Below are 20,847 nucleotides of genomic sequence, written 5' to 3'. Positions count from 1 at the left end.
TCAAAAATACTCAAGGACCATAGTCTGGAAAATGGTCTTCCATATAGTTTAAAGAGGAGTGTTCTGAATCTGTAGGGGCAGAGCCAGTACACATAGAAATTTCTTTAAAGTGGAAAATAAATGAGTGAAACATATATAGTGGTAAAAGAATCCTGTTAACCACAAAATACAGGTCTGGCAACAGTGATGTTAGTGGTTTCCTAGGCAAGAATCTGGAATCATTAAACTTCTTAATTATCTTAACTGACTAGGAACACACAACTCCAAATCACACAAATGCACAATCTCATTTTCGTACCCTGATTTTCCCAGAGGGTACACTGATGATAGACAACTGCAGTAGATTTTTATTTCTCCATTCAAGTGGATACCCAGTGACTATTCTCCATAGCTAAAGCAGATGGACAGGGAGGCCTGGCATGCTGAGATTCATGGGGTCGCAAAGAGTCAGACACGACTGAGCGACTGAACTCACTGAACTGAAAGCAGATGTACAGTATTTGTTTCACGGGTCAAAAATAGGGTATCTAGCATAAAGTTCAAGAAAAATTGTATCTAGCCAGAATATTCAGTAATACTTAAATAGGTGAAAAGGTTTTCCATCACTATGAAAAAAATCTAAGCATTTTCTTTCTGAAGAGAAAGTATTGTTTTGCTTGTTTGTTTACAGTAACATTAAACTTGACTCCATCACTCCAACATTAAATACACAGACTAGGGCATCTATCCCTGCCACCAACAGTCCCTAGCTTAGTGGACCTAAATATTTCAAAGAGAGGGACCCGTAATGAACCTCAAGAGGTTCCTGTCTCCAAAACCTAAGAACGTTTGTCCAAGTCTTTTGACAGATATATAACCGTTCTCTTTAATTCCTCCACCACTTGTATTACACTAGATTTCTAATAGAAGCATCCTGATGGAATTTGTTTCTGCAAGAAGGAAGACAATAGATACAATTTAAGTGAAGAAATGGTCAGGCAAGAACACTTATTAACAGGTAGCAGAAGTCTATTCAGTAGTATGAGTTAGCTCAAGCGGTTTCTAATTGGGGAAATGCACGCGGTCTCCACTATATTGACCCATGTCGTTTCAAGCTCAACGCGGTGTTCTCCAAAAATCTTTCACTCTTTACGGGAATCTGACACAGTGTCCCTCACGTTGTTGAGTTCCAGGAAGTCAGTTGGTTTGGACTACACGTGCTCCATAGGGCAGAAGAGACTGTGCTTGGGGGATAGGCCAGTAGCGTCATGCGCGAGGAAAGTGATTTAACCCCGTGACACCAGCCAGGTTGCCATTTTGCTGGTGCTAAGCGTGGCTGCATGACAATGTCTCCCGAGTTCTCAATTCAGAGAGTGTAACTTAGTTCCTTGGAAGCCTGGGAGGATTACCTGGCAGCGGCAGCAGCACAGGAAGCTGCTTGGAAACAGTGAGCCTGCCGCTACAGCTATGCCCAAGAATAAAGATAATGACTCCGTTTCCGGAACCACCGATTACTCACTCAGCTGCCGTCAGTGGACAGTGGTAGTTCCTCCTTCTTGTGGTTGGCTGATGTCTTTGAGTGGGACTGCTCAGTCCACAAAGGAGCAAGAAGCTGCTTCCTCCCGCTCTGTTCCCATAGCGACCTAATTTCCTCTCCCTTTTTGTCAGTTTTACACGGAGGGTAAAATACTATTAGTTTTGGATTCATGCCAGTTTAACTGCAGGTGCGTTAGTAAACTGGTGGAAGCCTACTTTTGGTGAGCCGAGGCTTTGCCCCTGTGGCCTTCATCCCTTCCCTGGACTCTCCCTTAGCTGTTTTTTGGTGACACGCTGATTCTCTCTTTTGGGACTGTTAAATATTTGTCCATGCTTTACTTTGTGGACACTTCACTACGGGTGAACTTGTCCTTAGTTTACTTTGTGACAGTTTACTACTTCCTCTTTGCAAGTGAAGTGAAGTGAAGTTGCTCAGTCGTGTCTGACTCTTCGCGACCCCATGGACTGCAGCCTACCAGCTCCTCGGCCCATGGGATTTTCTAGGCAAGAATACTGGTGCGGGTTGCCATTTCCTTCTCCAGGGAATCTTTCTGACCAAGGGATGGAACCCGGGTCTCTCGCATTTTAGGCAGGCACTTTACCATCTGAGCAAGCAGAAAAGAAATCCATGTTGCATGTTTAGGTTCATGTCTGCTGGTTTACTTTCCTCTACCTGTCACAAACCTTAGCCTTTTTTTTAGAAGGCACACATATCCCAACGTGTTCAGCCTTCTTTTCTCATAAAACAGATGCTGGCACTATGTATTTCTATTTATCTTTATTCTGAGGCAGACAGTTCACAAATAACCAGATTTGACAATAACTGCACTTGTAACTTCCAAAACGGTACTTCTAAGCTAACTGAATTCCTTGAATTCTCCTTTGTACAGTCCTGAGTTCTGCTTGTGTCACGTTTAATGTCCTTGTAACGCCTCCTGGAAAACTGTAACTAAAGGAATGAGAATACCTCTTTCAGAATAGCACCACTTTTCACATTCCACAACAAATCTCTCTTCATTATTCATTCCTGGCACTTCATTTTAGCTCTCAAGGCTTACTTAACCTTTGCTATATTTGGTCACACTTCTTTGCTTTTGAGTTCAGTGCTCTCTAGATTCCCCAAACCAACTGGCACAGCCTTTGTCTAGCAAATGTTTTGCTGCTAACTATTCAGGGAAACTCTAGGAATGTCTTTTTCATAATGTGTTAGGTAAATTACAAACCACTTCCACTGTTTTTTTCCCTAATCTATTAAATTCACTTTTAACTTACAAATAAGTGTACATTTCCATACATTCCTTTTTGCCTCTTCGGTTTCTAGGAATGAAGTTTCAGATGTCCATGTTGGATTGTGCATTCTAAAGAGAATAGTAATTATTTTATGAATGCAGAATTACCACAACTTGGTGCTTATAGATGTTCAACACATTTTTTTGTTAATGTTATCTTCCTAGGCTTCATTCCATCCTTGGGTAACACCCCTCTTCCTTCTGTGGGACTTTTAAACCAGCTGCTTCCTCTCAGGCCAAACTGAAAACATTTTGACATATGATTTTTCAGTTTTCATTGCTTTACAAATATATGGACTATTTTGGTTTATTAATTTGCAAATGAATTTTGGAACAGAATGTATAGAAGCCAGGTTTAATTGGAAAGCGTGGATGATAAAAATGCTAATGGTTGTCTCTGGTAATGGGTTATGTGGTTGAAAATATATGTATCTGCTAAGGGATTTAGAAGAAAGCCATCAACAATCTGTAAGTGGCTAATCAGTAAGCAAATTATATTAAATGTAAATCTCTTTTGAGGTCTGTTAATATTTTGCTGCTATTTAAATGATAATCTGTTTCCCTGTTTATATAAAATTTAACAGCTTATATTAGCTTGTTTGATGAGTTTGTAAACTATTATACCGATGATTAGACTTTAAATTTTATTCACTTTTTAATCACTGAGGTAAAGCAGGCAGAAGCAGGTGCAAGGGTAAAGAGAATGAATATGAAAAAAGAGACAGTATTTAAAGAAGATGGACAACGTAAGAATTCTTTAGCTATTTATACCTTTTATAATAATGTGAATTTCAGAGTTTAATCTGAAACATACCTTAGTCAAAGTCCTGAAGAGATGCCTCATATGTCCTTTTTTTTTAATCTACATGTTGTTATTTGCATATATACATACATACATACATACATATATATATATATATATATATATTTTTCTTTTCCTGCTGTGCTGGGCCTTCATTACTGTGCATGGGTTTTTCTCTAGTTGTGGGGAATGGGGTCTGCTCTGTAGTTACAGTGCACAGACTTCACACTGGGGTGCCCTCTCCATTTGTGAAGCATAGGCTCTACTCAGACCAAGCTTCAGTCATTGCAGCATGTGGGCTCAACAGTTGGAGGCTGCAGAACACAGGCTCAATAGCTGTGGCACAGCGGCTCAGTTGTTCTGAAGCATGTGGATTCATCCTGGACCAGGGATCAAACTGGTTTCTGCTGTATTGGCAGGTGGATTCCCTATCACTGAGCCACCACAGAAGCCCCTCATGGCTCCAGCTTTTCCCCCATTTGCAGTGCCATACATTTCTCTAGAATTTCTGTATTAAATAATTCATTTTACACCATTTCTTGTGGAGGATTAATGTGTCATTTCTGTAAGCAAAGTGTTCTGTTTTAGGGTTTAGAGCAGAGTAAGGCTGTCTTCCAACACTGAAAATTCCCTACTATTGTAATATTTTTCAGTAGAATATGATAAGTCTATGCCAAGACCTCAGACCATTAGTACTACCATTTCATTAGTGCATGATCATATTTAATAAAGTTACCGAATAACTGACTTTTTTTTAAGTAAGTGAATACTAAACTAAGAGTAAAATAATTGACTGAACCACGTACTTTTTTTTTTTTCATTTTAATGAAAATTTAAGCCCATGGGAACGTTGAAATGAGATTACAAATCCTGTATGTGTTTCACTTAGACTCACTAATCTTTAATGTTTTCTTTTTGTATTTACTTTCTCTACATGAACATCTTCCTTCTAACATTTTAAATTGCGTTATAGGCAGGTCTAGTTATGTAGATACAGACTTGAGCCCTAAATATTTCATCTCCTAAGAGTGAAGCCTTTTGTTATAGGCAGGTCTAGTTACATAGATATAGACTTGAGCCCTAAATATTTCATCTCCTAAGAGTGAAGCCTTTCTCTATATAACTCCAGGAGAATGGTCACAAGACATTTAACCTTCCCATTCTATTGTTACCTAGTAAACCATAACCTTGACTAGACAGACCTTTTTTGGCAAATTAACGTCTCTGCTTTTTAATATGCTGTCTAGGTTGGTCATAACATTCCTTCCAAGGAGTAAGTGTCTTTTAATTTCATGGCCACAGTCACCATCTGCAGTGATTTGGGAGCCCCCCAAAATAAAGTTTGACACTGTTTCCACTGTTTCCCCATCTGTTTCCCATGAAGTGATGGGAACAGATGCCGTGATCTTAGTTTTCTAAATGTTGAGCTTTAAGCCAACTTTTTCACTCTCCTCTTTCACTTTCACTAGAGGCTTTTTAGTTCCTCTTCACTTTCTGCCATAAGAGTAGTGTAATCTGCATATCTCAGGTTATTGATATTTCTCCCTGCAATCTTAATTCCAGCTTATGCTTCTTTCAGCCCAGCATTTCTCATGATGTACTCTGCATAGATGTCAAGTAAGCAGGGTGGCAATATACAGCCTTGAGGTACTCATTTTCCTATTTGGAACCAGTCTGTTGTTCCATGTCCAGATCTAACTGTTCCTTCCTGACCTGCATATAGGTTTCTCAAGAGGCAGGTGAGGTGGTCTGGTATAACCACCTCTTGACCAAACTAGATAGCATATTAAAAAGCAGAGACATTACTTTGCCAACAAAGGTCCATCTAGTCAAGGCTATGTTTTTTTCCAGTGGTCATGTATGGATGTGAGAGTTGGACTGTGAAGAAAGCCGAGCACTGAAAAACTGATGCTGTTGAACTGTGGTGGTGGAGAAAATTCTCGAGAGTCACTTGGGCTGCAAGGAGATCTAGCCAGTCCATCCTAAAAGAAATCAGTCCTGGGTGTTCATTGAAAGAACTGATGCTGAGGTTGAAACTCCAATAATTTGGCCACCTCATGCAAAGACCCTGATACTGGGAAGGATCGGGGGCAGGAGGAGAAGAGGACAACAGAGGATGAGATGGTTGGATGGCATCACCAACTCAATGGACATGAGACTGGGTAAACTTCAGGAGTTGGCGATGAATAGGGAGGATTGGTGTGCTGCCATTCATGGGGACGCAAAGAGTCAGACACGACTGAGCAACTGAACTGAATTGCACTGAAGTACTTTTTTCTAGCAATTTTGCTTGCGCTTAGTCATGTCTGGCTGTCTTTTGAAATCATGGATTGTGCCCCACCTGGCTCCTGTGTCCATGGAAATCTCCAGGAAGAAGACTGGAACGTGCTGTCCTTTCCTTCTCCATGGGATCATCCTGGCCCAGAAGTCAAATGTGTCCCTCCTTTGTATCCTGCGTTTGCAGGTGAATTCTTCATGGATGCTTTTGAACTGTGGTGTTGGAGAAGACTCTTGAGAGTCCCTTGGACTGCAAGGAGATCCAACCAGTCCATTCTGAAGGAGATCAGCCCTGGGATTTCTTTGGAAGAAATGATGCTAAAGCTGAAACTCCAGTACTTTGGCCACCTCATGAGAAGAGTTGATTCATTGGAAAAGACTTTGACACTGGGAGGGATTGGGGGCAGGAGAAGAAAGGGACAACAGAGGATGAGATGGCTGGATGGCATCACTGACTCGATGGATGTGAGTCTGAGTGAACTCTGGGAGTTGGTGATGGACAGGGAGGCCTGGCGTGCTGCGATTCATGGGGTTGCAAAGAGTCGGACACGACTGAGCAACTGAACTGAACTGAACTGAACTGTAGTGAATTGAGCCACTGGGGAAAACTGTTTTTTTGTTACAGCCGCTAGCCAAATGTGGAGGTTGAAATGAATGGAAATTAACATATTGTTCAATTCACATGTATACTTTTCTCTTAACTGAAAACTCTATTACCTGTCATTGAGCTGGTGTATAACCTCCATTCACACTTGTACATTTGCTTATGTAATTTACAGCACTTCTTAACAAGGCCGTGTAGTTATTCCTGCATAGTGAAAGACATGAAACACATACAACAGAGAAAAACACACACACACGCACACTCACACACAAGCACAAATAATTTATTAATTTCTTGGAACATGATGTGAGATAAAGATAATCCCGTCCTTGACCTTCATATTTTTTCCTTACATTAGAAGTTTGTTTTCATGGCCTATTTTTAAATTATTGTCTTCTTTTCTTTGTTATTTTCTTCTGTGTAGCACTCCTGAGTACTAAGCTGGGTTCATGGGCTGTTTTCCAAGGAATTCTCCAGCATGTGAATCCTATTACATGTCAGGATAATTACAGATTGGACTAGGAGCTCTTGGTGGAGTTGTTACTCAGTTGCTAAGTCATGTGTATGACTCTGTCATAGACAGAGGACCCCATGAACTTCAGTACACTAGGATACCCTGTCCTTCACTATCTCCCTGAGTTTGCTCAGACTCTTATACCTTGAATCCTGTGATACTACCCAAACATCTCATCTTCTGTTGTCCTCTTCTCTTGCCCTCCTGCTTTCACTGCATCAAGGTCTTCTCCTTTCAGTCGACTCTTTGCATCAGGAGGCCAAAGTATTGGAGCTTCAGCAGCAGATCTCGCAGTGAATGTTCAGGGCTGATCTTTAGGATTGACTTCTCTGATCTCCTTGCCATCCAGTGGACTCTCAAGAGTCTTCCCCAGCACTTCAGGTGAAAAGCTTCAACTCTTCAGTGTTCAGCCTTCTTTATGTTCCCAACTGATACATCCATATGTGACTACTGAAAGAACTAGATATTTGACTGTAGAGACCTTTGTCGGCCAAGCCGTCTGCCTTTGCTTTGTCTGCCTTTTAACGTGTTGTATAGAGTTGCCATGGGGGATGATCTTGATCCCTGTCTCCTGTACAATGTCATGATCCTCATTCCATAGTTCATCAGGCACTCTATCTATCAGATCTAGGCCCTTAAATATATTTCTCACTTCCACTGTAAAATCATAAGGGACTTGATTGAGGTCATACCTGAATGGTGTAGCAGTTTTCCCTACTTTCTTCAATTTGAGTCTGAATTCGGTAATAAGGAGTTCATGATCTGAGCCACAGTCAGCTCCTGGTCTTGTTTTTGTTGACTGTATCGAGGTTCTCCATCTTTGGCTGCAAAGAATATAATCAATCTGATTTCAGTGTTGACCATCTGGTGATGCCCATGTGTAGAGTCCTCTCTTGTGTTGCTGGAAGAGGGTGTTTGCTATGACCAGTGCATTTCCTCGGCAAAACTCTATTAGTCTTTGCCTTGCTTCATTCAGCATTCCAAGGCCAAATTTGCTTGTTACTCCAGGTGTTTCTTGACTTCCTACTTCTTCATTCCAGTCCCCTATAATGAAAAGGACATCTTTTTGGGGTGTTACTTCTAAAAGGCCTTGTAGGTTTTCATGATCAAGACCATCCCCTTGGAAAAGAAATGCAAAAAAGCAAAATGGTTGTCTGGGAAGGCCTTACAAATAGCTGTGAAAAGAAGAGTGCTGAAAAGCAAAGGAGAAAAGGAAAGATATAAGCATCTGAATGCAGAGTTCCAAAGCATAGCAAGAAGCGATAAGAAAGCCTTCCTCATCAATCAATGCAAAGACATAGAGGAAAACAACAGAATGGAAAAGACTAGAGATCTCTTCAAGAAAATTAGAGATACCAAGGGAACATTTCATGCAAAGATGGGCTCAATAAAGGACAGAAATTGTATGGACCTAACAGAAGCAGAAAATATTAAGAACAGGTGGCATGAATACATGGAAGAACTGTACAAAAATATCTTCACTACCCAGATAATCATGATGATGTGATCACTAATCTAGAGCCAGACAATTTGGAATGTGAAGTCAAGTGGGCCTTAGAAAGCATCACTATGAACAAAGCTAGTGGAGGTGATGGAATTCCCATTGAGCTGTTTCAAATCCTGAAGGATGACGATGTGAAAGTGCTGCACTCAATATGCCAGCAAATTTGGAAAACTCAGCAGTGGCCACAGGACTGGAAAAGTTCAGTTTCCATTCTGATCCGAAAGAAAGGCAATGCAAAAGAATGCTCAAACTGCCACAGAATCACACTCGTCTCACATGCTAGTAAAGTAAGGCTCAAAATTCTCCAAGCCAGGCTTCATCAATACGTGAACCATGAACTCCCTGATATTCAAGCTGGTTTTAGAAAAGGCAGAGAAACCAGAGATCAAATTGCCAACATCCGTTGGATCATGGAAAACACAAGAGAGTTACAGAAAAACATCTCTTGCTGCTTTATTGACTATGCCAAAGCCTTTGACTGTGTGGAACACAATAAATTGTGGAAAATTTTGAGAGAGATGGGAATACCAGACCACCTGACCTGCCTCTTGAGAAATCTGTATGCAGGTCAGGAAGCAACAGTTAGAGCTGGACGTGGAACAACAGACTGGTTCCAAATAGAAAAAGGAGTGCGTCAAGGAAGGATATTGTCTCCCCCCTTTTTTAACTTATACGCAGAGTATATCATGAGAAACGCTGGCCTGGAGGAAACACAAGCTGGAAACAAGATTGCCAGGAGAAATATCAATAACCTCAGATATGCAGACACAACCCTTATGGCAGAAAGTGAAGAGGCGCTAAAAAGCCTCTTGATGAAAGTGAAAGAGGAGAGTGAAAAAGTTGGCTTAAAGCTCAACATTCAGAAAACGAAGATCATGGCATCTGGGCCCATCACTTCATGGGAAATATACGGAGAAACAGTAGAAACAGTGTCAGACTTTATTTTGAGGGGGCTCCAAAATCACTGCAGATGGTGATCGCAGCCATGAAATTACAAGACACTTACTCCTTGGAAGAAAATTTATGACCCACCTGGATAGTACCTTTAAAAGCAGAGACATTACTTGGCCGACTAAGGTCCGTCTAGTCAAGGCTATGGTTTTTCCTGTGGGCATGTATGGATGTGAGAGTTGAATTATGAAGAAGGCTGAGTGACGAAGAATTGATGGTTTTGAATTGTGGTGTTGGAGATGACTCTTGAGAGTCCCTTGGACTGCATGGAGATACAAACAATCCATTCTGAAGGAGATCAGCCCTGGGATTTCTTTGGAAGGAATGACACTAAAGCTGAAACTCCAGTACTTTGGCCACCTCATGAGAATAATTAACTCATTGGAAAAGACTCTAATTCTGGGAGGGATTGGGGGCAGGAGGAGAAGGGGACGACGGAGGATGAGATGGCTGAATGGCATCACGGACTCGTTGGACGTGAGTCTGAGTGTCTTCTGGGAGATGGTGATGGACAGGGAGGCCTGGCGTGCTGCGATTCATGGGGCCTCAAAGAGTCGGACATGCCTGAGCGACTTAACTGAACTGAAATGATAGAGTTGCCATAGCTTTTCTCCCAAGGAGCAGTTCAGTTCAGTCACTCAGTTGTGTTCGAATCTGTGACCCAATGGACTGCAGAATGCCAGGCCTCCCTGTCCATCACCAACTCATGGCGTTCACCCAAATGCACGCTCATTGATTCAGTGATGACATCTGTCCATCTCATCCTCTATTGTCCCCATTTCCTCCTGCCCTAAATCTTTCCCAACATCAGGGTCTTTTCAAATGAGTCAGCTCTTTGCATCAGGCGGCCAAGTATTGGAGTTTCAGCTTCAACGTCAGTCTTTCCAGTGAACACCCAGGACTGATCTCCTTTAGGATGAACTGGTTGGATTGCCTTGAAGTTCAAGGGGCTCCCAAGACCATGCTCCTACACTAAGTAAGAAAGCATCAATTCTGTGGCACTCAGCTTACTTTACAGTCCAACTCTCACATCCAAAAATAACTACTGGAAAAATCATACCCTTGAATAGAAGGAACTTTGTTGGCAACATAATGCCTCTGCTTTTTTAATAGGCTGTCTAGGTAAGTCATAACTTTCCTTCCAAGGAGTAAGTGTCTTATAATTTCATTGCTGCAATCACCATCATCAATGATTTTGGAGCCACCCTTAAAAAAAATGTCAGCCAGAGAATCCCCATCTATTTCCCATGAAGTGATGGGACCAGATGCCATGATCTTAGTTTCCTGAATGTTGAGCTTTAAGCCAACACTTTCACTCTCCTCTTTCCCTTTCATCAAGACGATCTTTAGTTCTTCTTCACTTTCTGTGATAAGGGTGATGTCATCTGCATATCTGAGGTTATTGACATTTCTCCAAGGAATCTTGATTCCATCTTGGGCTTCATCCAGCCCAGCGTTTCTCATGATATACTCTGCATAGAGGTTAAATAAGCAGGGTGACAATTGATAGCCTTGAGGTACTCCTTTTCCAAACCAGTCTGCTGTTCCATTTCCAGTTCTAACTGTTGCTTCCTGACCTGCATACATATGTCTCAAGAGGCACATCAAGTGGTCTGGTAATCCCATCTCTTTCAGAATTTTCCACAGTTTATCATGATCCACACAGTCAAAGGCTTTGGCATAGTCAATAAAACAGAAGTAGATGATTTTCTGGAACTTGCTTGCTTTTTCAGTGGTCCTGCAGATGTTGGCAACTTGATTCCTGGTTTCTCTGACTTTTTGAAAACCAGCTTAAACAGCAGGAAGTTCATGGCTGAAGTAATACTGAAGGCTGGTTTGGAGAATTTTGAGCATTACCTTTCTAGTGTGTGAGATGAGTGCAATTGTGTGGTAGTTTGAGCATTCTTTGGCATTGCCTTTCTTTGGGATTGGAATGAACACTGACCTTTTCCAGTCTCCTGGCCGTTGCTGAGTTTTCCAGATTTGCTGGCTTATTGACTGCGGCAATTTCATACCATCATCTTTTAGGTTTTGAAATAGCTTAATGGGATTTCCATCACCTCCACTACCTTTGTCCATAGTGATGCTTTCTAAGGCCCACTTGACTTCCCATTCCAGAATGTCTGGGTCTAGGTGAGTGATCATTCTATCGTGATTATCTGGGTCATGAAGATCTTTTTTGTACAGTTCTTCTATGTATTCTTGCCACCTCTTTTTAATATCTTCTGCTTCTCTTAGGTCCATACCGTTTCTGTCCTTTATTGTGTACATCTTTGCATGAAATGTTCCCTTAGTATCTCTAATTTTCTTGAAGAGATCTCTAGTCTTTTCCATTCTATTTTTTGCCTCTATTTCTTTCCACTGATACCTGAGGATGGCTTTCTTGTCTCTCCTCACTATTCTTTGGATCTCTGCATTCAAATGGGTATATCTTTCCCTTTCTCCTTTGCTTTTCAGTTCCCTTGTTTTCACAGTTTTGTAATGCCTCCTCAGAGAACCATTTTCCCTTTTTGCCATTTTTTCCCCCTTGGGTATGGTCTTTATTCCTGTCTCCTGTACAATGTCACAAACCTCCGTCCATAGTTCACCAGGTACTCTGTCCATCAGATCTAGTCCCTTAAATCTATTTCTCACTTCCACTGTTATTATCATCAGGGATTTGATTTAGGTCACACCTTAATGGTCAAGGAGCAGGCACTTTTTAATCATGGCTGCAGTGGCTATCACGTTGATGTTGGGCCTTAATACAAAATTTAGTAATGTACCAGTTTTATATTAATTACCTGTTTCATTCTCTTTATTCTGATGCCCACATTTGTCATTTAAGTCAAGAAGACATGGTCCCATACTGGCTAATGCTTATGTCAGTGCTTTCAAGTGATAGTAGCATTAGGTGGTCTCTTGGCTATTCTTGGATATAAAAGATGCTTTATCTTGAAATACGACTTTAAGCACTTTAGAACAAGCATCAACGTGTTCTCAGGCAAAAGTTTGGTAATGATCAAGCTACTGTTTATAGTCAGTAGCGTTCATGAAAGAAAGGCGAGCCAAGATTTGATGAATACTCAGCGTGAGGGTTGCTAAGTCAGCATTTAGGGTACCACTTGAAATGAGCCACTTTCATGTCCAAAGGTAGAGTGTGTAGTCATAATGACCAAGACTGAATTGTTTTTCTCATATTAGCGGATAACTTAAATTTTCCCAGTAGCAGATAGTTTTTCGTGGAAATAGCATTTGTGATTTTGGATTAACAGCTTTACTTGTGTTGACTTTTTCCTGCTCTAAAAATAAGGGGATATATACATAAGTGTAGCTGAAGAGACTATAGACATTGTTTGAGAGATTAAGAGTCTTCTCATTTTCATGGGGAAGATTAATATATGTCACCTTGAGACAGCTCTCATTTGTTATAACGCTTGACCTTTTTTTTTTTTTTTTTTTCCCTCTCTAATTATGGTTTGGTCTAAAGATAGCTCTAAAACTGAAGTTACTAACCTAATAACAATGTTACATTTTAGGAAGTATTGAACAGTATCTTACAGTTGTTTGTTTGTTTGTTTGTTTGTTTTGTTTTCTTTTTTGCTGCTTCTGAAGAATAGGCTCAGGTAACCAAAATGTCAGGAAATGCACTATTGGAAGCAATGTGTTTTGATGGTGTGAAAAGGGTATGTCATATCCGAGGAAGCTTAAATCAGAAGGTCAATGTGGATATATATTTTACTTTAATACAAAGCTTACCTTTAAAAAATTTACCTGTGCTTCCGAGTGACTGACTTTTGTGAATTCTTGATGACTTCAAAAATAATAATTTATGTGGCCCTATAAAAGCATAAAATTAGAAAATCCTTGATAACTTTCATAATAGGATTTATGTTTAGAAAGAGTGATTTGTAAGATCTAGGCTGGACTTATGCCAGATATGTTTAAACTTGATGAACCAGACAAATTCTGTGGATGAAACAAATGGCCTAGACTCAACAAAAATATTAAGCTGTGAAAGAAAGAAAGAAAGAAAGAGAGAAAGAAAGAAAGAAAGAAAGAAAGAAAGAAAGAAAGAAAGAAAAAAGAAAGAAAGAAAGAAAGAAAGAAAGAAAGGAAGGAAGGAAGGAAGGAAGGAAGGAAGGAAGGAAGGAAGGAAGGAAGGAAGGAAGGAAGGAAGGAAGGAAAGAAAAAATTGTTTTCAAGACAAAATGAGTCTAATTGCTAATCAAATATAGTGTACAGTCCTGCATAACACTTTGATTTGTGGAAACAGCTGTAGGTAGTGTTAGGAGCATTTGAAACTGGAACATGATAGGTCATCTTATTTAGTAATTTTGGCATATTTATTGATCATGTTGTTTAAAAGTTCTTTCAACTCAAATTTTTTGGATTGAAAAACAGTTTTGGTCTCTTGAATCATTCTTTTCCAGTTAATGATTTTGGGCCTGAATCGATGTATATTTGTATCAAGATGACTATTTTTGTGTAGAAGGGTTATTTTTATTTGCTTAAAATAACTAAAAATTCCCAGAGTGATTTGTGAATAAAAGTAATTTATGTGACAAAGAACTATGCTCTTGTAATTTTAAAAGACTTTAGTTGAAGTAAATATTGTATATTTTAATATACTAAATTAGAAAATTTGAACCAAACTGAACTGCCTAAATTTAATTTTTGCTTAATATACTGTAGCTATAACAAGACTTTGTCACGTAGGCATGAGCACACGCACATAATACACACATTGCTGCACAGGCATACAAGACAAACACACACACACACACACACACACACACACACACACATATCTGTAGTTTTCTCCTAATCCTTAGCAGATACTTTTCACACACATGTGATACTTTTTTGTATCACATTGCTGCTGCTAAGTCGCTTCAGTCGTGTCTGACTCTGTGCGACCCCATAGACGGCAGCCCACTAGGCTCCCCCGTTCCTGGGATTCTCCAGGCAATAACATTGGAGTGGGTTGCTATTTGTATCACGCTAAGTATGGCTTAACATCAAACACTTTTGTTTGTTTGCATTTTAAAGACAATATACTGTGAGCTTTATTTTATAGATTTGGATAAATACTTCAGATATTATATTGGTTGGTCTTCGAGATTATCAGGTAACAATTACACTTAAATTTATAGTGTTCTTGAATTTAGAAATCATTAATATCAGTATTTCACTGATGCGATAAAATACATTTGACCTGTTCTAGCCAGTTATGATTCTCATCCTTTCGGCATCACAATTTGTTAATATCCACTTATGTTTAAGACAATAGGATTCACGGTATATGTGTTCCATGGGAAGACTGGTTGTTTCTTTTCTGATTTTAAATATAATATGCAATACATATCCTCTAATAATTTTGGATAAATACTACAGCTCATCATTCTGTCCTCATCTAAAGTCCAAGTATATTCAAGGTTCTGTGCTAGGTTTTCAGGGTTTATGCTGCAGGCTGACTTCAGCTTTCTGTAGTAAAACGAAGAGATATCTTTGTATTTTATGATATATATTTCACAGTGCTAGATTATTCATTTTCCTTTCAATATTTTTTTTCTTAATTTTTGACCACACTGCAGCTTGTGGGATCTTAGATACCCAGTCAGGGACTGAATCCAGAATACTGCTGTGAAAGCCCTGGGTCCTAATCATTGGACCACCAGGGGATTCCCTCCAGGTTTGCTTTCTAAATCTTTTTGCAAAATGACCTTTGCTGAAAAAAAAGAACACTAGCATATGACAGTGATTTTCATTAGCATTCTCACTCATCAAAAGAAAAAAAAATAATGTTTATATTAGGTTCTCAGTTGTGATTTTTCAATTTAAAGGTCTCAGATCCAAGTATGAGAAACCACTGCTGTAGATGATGCAGTTAAATGACACAAAACCTCTATCTCCAAAAAAAAAGTGTTTTGGGGGGCTTATAGGAGAAAGGTAAGGCATAGACTAGGTCTTTTAGAGTGTAAGTTATTAATCTGAGATGAATGCTTAGAGGACGACTTGGTGGTTGGCCATTATGACCTCAACGTTTGGAATATGACTTGTGAAACAGAAATCCTTTTGATTTCTGTGTCAAACCCGTTGCTTGTGCTTAATTAAATTTTGAGTGAAATGATTGCTGTTTCTCTCTATTCTATTACCAGGTCATGTGTTCTGTAAATACCTAAGACTTTCTGGTTTGTAAATTTTCAGTCTTCTGTTTCCTTGTTTAGTTTTTGGTGTGATTGCTCTATTAGTGATTTACAGAGACAGTTTGAGTCAGCCATTCCACTTTTCATCTCCACTAGGTTTCTTTTAAAGAATCTATATGACCTGATTCTTTAGTGAAATATTCTTGAAAATTAAAACAAACAAACAAACAAACGAACATTGTGCACATTGTTTCTTGCATTATTTTTGTCTATACTACCAGATGTAAAGTCTCTGTTAGGTCCAGCTTCTAGGCTTTATGAGCCATGCTTCGTATTAACTGCGCATTTCCTTATATGTGACCAGACACTCTCTCCTATTTCTTTGTGTGTCTCTTGATTTGTTGTTGTTGTTGAAAACTAGAAAATGAAGATATAACGTGGTGAGATGGGACATCAGATTTCTTCTCCCAGAGCTTTTTCTTGTCATCGTTTGTTGGATAATTTCTGAAATAGATTCTGTATGGTATATATCTTTTCCTTTTGTGTGGCCACTGAATGCTTGTTTATAACCTAGCAAACAGCCCATGTTTGAGGTTTTATTAAAAGCCCATAGGCCTCTCAACCTCTGCTTTTAGGCTCTGTGCATGTTGGGGCATACCTTTAATACTCAGCCAAGCGACTGATAGTTCTTCTCTTCATTTGAGGCTTGTGCAGAAAATCCGGGTCACTCAAAGCTGAGAGATTAGGAGCATACCTAAAATTTCATGAGTTTGTATTCAGTCCTGATTCCACATATAAATGAGGTCCTGCAGTGTTTGCTTTCTCTGTGTGACTTGTTTCTCTTAGCACAGTACTGTCCAGGTTCATCCAGGTTCTTGCAAATGGAAGGATTTATCTACCTTGGGTGTTAATTGGTCATACCATTTGCAAATATTTTTAACGATCTAATGCACTGCTTTTTTCTAATGTTGTTGACAATTTCCTTTTCCATGCAAAAGCGATTTAGTGTGATATAGTTTCACTTACTAGGTTTTACTAGTTTGCAAAGAGCAAGAGTGGCATTCGGCACACTGTGTTCTCTTGCAGTAGTTTTAAGATTTCAGCTCTGTGTTTAAATCTCTGATCTATTTCAGGGTAATTTTAGGTAGATTCTGGTGTAAGAAAGGAGGTCTACTTTTACGTTAAGCGTTGTTTTTCCAGTCCTGTCTATTGGAGAGGATGTCTTTTCTACAGTGTGATCTTGGTTCCCTTCATAGGTATTAGTTGAACGGTTGTGAAAAATTTTATTTCTGAGTGCTCAGTTTTGTTCCAGGATCTGCATTATGGGGTGGAATGCAGTCTCATATTGTTTGGACATTTGTGTTTCAGAAGCAGGAAGTGCGTGTCCTCCAGCTTTATTCTTTCTCAAGATTGCTTTGGCAGTTTGGGTTGTTTGAGGTTCCATGTAACTTTGTCTGTGGGGGGGATAAATGCTACTTGAATTGTTATAGGAATCACATGGAATCTGTACATTACTTTGGGTAATATGAATGCATTAATATTATAACAGGTTTAAGTATGTTGATTTTATACCCTGATACTTTACTGATTTTTTTTTCATCTGTATGTTTTGTGATCTAGAACATCCATTGATAACCTTTCCATTTTTTTTTGTATTTGATGACTAAAAACATACAATCTGTCCATAAAAGTGTATATTCTCATGTCCATTTATGTTAGTTTAACTACATATAATCCTGCAAATGGATCAAATAATAATTCCCAGTTTAATTCTCTGTTTGATGGGCAATGTAGCCACATTTATATTAATCCCTTAAGGGATTAAAATACTAACTGTAAAGTGATACCCACATATAGCTCTTCTGATTATAATCTGTTGTGGATAATTGCAAACCTTTGCTACTCAAATCATAATCTAAAAGTAACAGCAGCATCACTACTCCATGGAATTGTATGAGCAGACTTTTCGCCTATCTCTTTACTACTGAGTTACATTCAGTGTTTTAACAGAATACTTATGTGTTTTTGGTGCACATAGTTTGAGAAGTGTTGGTCTGTATCACACTGCAGTTTTATGACTGTGATATTTTCAGTTGCCTTTCTTTAGGCCTTTTCTAGCCTAATTGCAAGTATTCAGAATATTTTCCTCTGTGAGTGACTCAGCTTCTTTAAAATGGAGAAACGTGAACTCCTTAAAAGGCAGTAATTCTCAGGCATATTTGCATCATAAACTCACAAAGACTTCACTTCAGGCCTGTCAAGCTTAAGGAATATAAAAAGCACCACAGATAATTCAAATCAGTAAGATACTCTAAGAACTGTGGGTTATAGAAAGATTTCTCTTGGGTAATAATACCACTTTCAGTTTGAACTACAGTGTTAGAGTGTGAACAAGGACCACATTGCCACCCCACATGTTTCCTGTTCTTTCTTTGCTTCAGTGCATTGTATACATAACTTTCCTTGTTATTTGGAAATAACTTTATTTGGTCACGCATGCAAACTTCATCACGATGATTGTGCCTGTGTGTGTTTGCAGATGACAGAAGGAAGGTGAGAGAATAGTGAGGTTTTTCTTAAGGGTGTTTAATTTGAAAATAATGTATGAGACAACTGATGATTCTTTGCATAACCGGTTTTGATCCTTCCTGTTTTTCTCCAAGGATAACAAAGCTGATGTAATTATAAAGTACAATGCAGATGAAGCTAGAAGTCTGAAGGCTTATAGACAGCTTCTGGAATGTGGTAGTTAATATCAAAGTGATTACACTTCCCTGTCTTTTCATAGTATTTACTACTTTGTATTTAGGTAAAACAGTCGTTTCAGAATTCTCTCCTGTCTGTATTTTTGCATAGATGCTTAAATTCACATTAAATTAAATTTAAATGTATTAAAAACTTCAGAATATTAACAACTTAGTAATGAATTCTCTTCCTAATATATGTTCTTTTGGTGGGGAATTAAAAAACTCAGAAATCTTAGACTTATACATAATAATTGTTAAAGGAATGCCTCTTTTACACTCTTAAAAGCTATTCTTAAGAGATTATACCTATTTTAAGCTAATCGAGGGCACCATTTATGGTATTGGTTTTGATTTTTTTGGAAAAGAGTATTCAGGTATTTTTTTAGTATTTAGAGTACTGCCGTGGAGCTTTGGGGACAGTGTTTTTAAATCCCTTTTATTTCTTAGAGCCAAAAGTATTCTATTCTTCCTCTAGTACACTTGGAACAATTAAAATGTTTCTAGTAACAAAAAGAGGAAGTGTACTAAAGTCACATTTTGAATATGATAACTTTTTAAAATTCCATTACAGTGCATTTTATTATAACTTTATGAATTTTTGAGTAAGAATGAAGATTCTGATGAGATACAGGCCGTTTAAGAAATACTAAGATAATTGGGAATCAGATAAATACTTGGCAGTGAATTTCTTTTAGCAGTTTCATTGTGAGTTTGTAGTTAGGAAGACTTTTCTTGGAATAAAACTGTTGATCCAAGGATTGATTACAAGCAGTTTTTTTTTTTTTTGTACAGTTCAGCATTTTAGTATTAATCCAGTGTTATTTATTTAAATAGACAATTAATCTAGTAACATCTTGGTTTTATATCTCTAAGAGTGTGTTCTTATTGTTTTTAGCTGAACTTAAACAGACACCTTTGATCCTGAAGATGATGATGAAATACAGTTTAAGGACCTTGCTGGTGAAAATGAAGATACTGAGGTTTAAGTCCAGGCTGAACCATATGTGTGTGTGTGTGTTTACTGTTTTATATAAGAAAATAGTCAGAAATTTCATCATCTTTGGCCTCAGAAGGTTGAATGTTGAATTGAAGATATAGTGAAAATTATGTATCCATGAATTTGAATGTTCATTACTATATAGAAGCCAGCTTGGCAATGTTTCTAAATTTTCTAAAACTTTATAATTATTCGGATCCTTTTTTTTTTTTTTTTTAATTAATTAGGTCTGACGCTAGGTACTCCATAATGACACTTTGTTATACAAGGGGATCTACAGTGATGGTGGTAAGAAGTTTAGCAGGCAGTTTTAAAATGTATCATGTCCCAAGGCTGATACATTAAAAGAAGAAAAGCAAATTGAAGCCAGCTTGCTGAAGCACTGGGATTTCAGTGTACTCCAAAGCATTCTTAAAATGAAGGCCTGTTTTTTTTGCTCATGGATTTAGAATTCACATTAATTGCCTGGTATCACTTTAGGACAAACTTTTGGCTCTCAGTTTGTGGGAAATGGTTGTTTATCATGGTAAGGAAATAGTGATGATAGGAGTTTTATATGCCTCACTTTTCTGCTATGGAAGTATTTAAGTAAACATTTTATTGATTTGTATCTCGACTTATTGGACAGGCATATCAAGTAGCTGGAATGACAGTATGGCTTATACTCTTGCAGGCCCTCTTAGACTTCTTATTCTTTTGGTACTTCTGCAGTAAAAATGTACAGTAGAATCCAAAAATGTAAAAGAATCAATGAGTGTTTGAATAATAAGGCAGAAGGTTAGGATTTCAGGAACAGATTTTAGGAAGTCTAAATTGGATCACTGACCTCCCACACGGTTTTCAAGATCTTTCTGTCATCAGCATTCTTATTAGGAGCATTTCAGACACTCAGAGAAAGTGAATTTTAATTTGAAGGGAGCACTTACATATTCACCAAGATTATACAGTTTACAATTTTCTACTCAGTGTGTCACATCTATCCTGTTCATACCAGTCCACACTATACGTTGACGGGTTTCCAAATCATTTAGGAAATAAAACGAAGGCACTACCCTGGTGGTCTAGTGTTTTAAGATTTTCACTGCAGGGTTCACGAGTTCAGTTCCTGGTTGGAAAAAAATGACCTGCGTCCTGTGGTGGCATGGTCACAAATAACAATGAAAACCCAAATTGTTTCAGATTACTCACTCCATGAATTAAAACAGCTGAATATGTATCTTTAATGGTGAAATTTTTACCAGATTTTTTTTACCATATTTTTATAGATTTTTAAACATATGATAATACTCTACTATAGTGAAAGTGAAGTCACTCAGTCGTCTCCAGCTCTTTGCGATCCCATGGACTGTACCCTCCCAGGCTCCTCCTTCTGTAGGATTCTCCAGGCTGGAATACTGGAATGGGTGGCCTACCTTCTTCAGGGGATCTTCCTAACCCAGGAATGAAACATGGTTCTGCATTGCAGGCAGGCATTTTACCCTCTGAGCCACCAGGGAAGCCCAATACTCTACTGATATTG

General features: G+C 38.6%; 1 pseudogene; it reads left to right on the top strand.

Annotated features, from left to right (window-relative positions):
• Window positions 1-1,446: 1,446 nt before the first annotated feature.
• LOC132658940 (eukaryotic translation initiation factor 1A, X-chromosomal-like) lies at window positions 1,447-19,317 on the top strand (annotated as a pseudogene).
• Window positions 19,318-20,847: the final 1,530 nt, after the last annotated feature.

This window comes from Ovis aries, chromosome Y (genome assembly GCF_016772045.2).
Source record: "Ovis aries strain OAR_USU_Benz2616 breed Rambouillet chromosome Y, ARS-UI_Ramb_v3.0, whole genome shotgun sequence".
NCBI classification, from domain to species: domain Eukaryota; kingdom Metazoa; phylum Chordata; class Mammalia; order Artiodactyla; family Bovidae; genus Ovis; species Ovis aries.
Note: the sequence above shows the minus strand (reverse complement) of the source record. Positions and strands in the feature narration are given on the sequence as shown.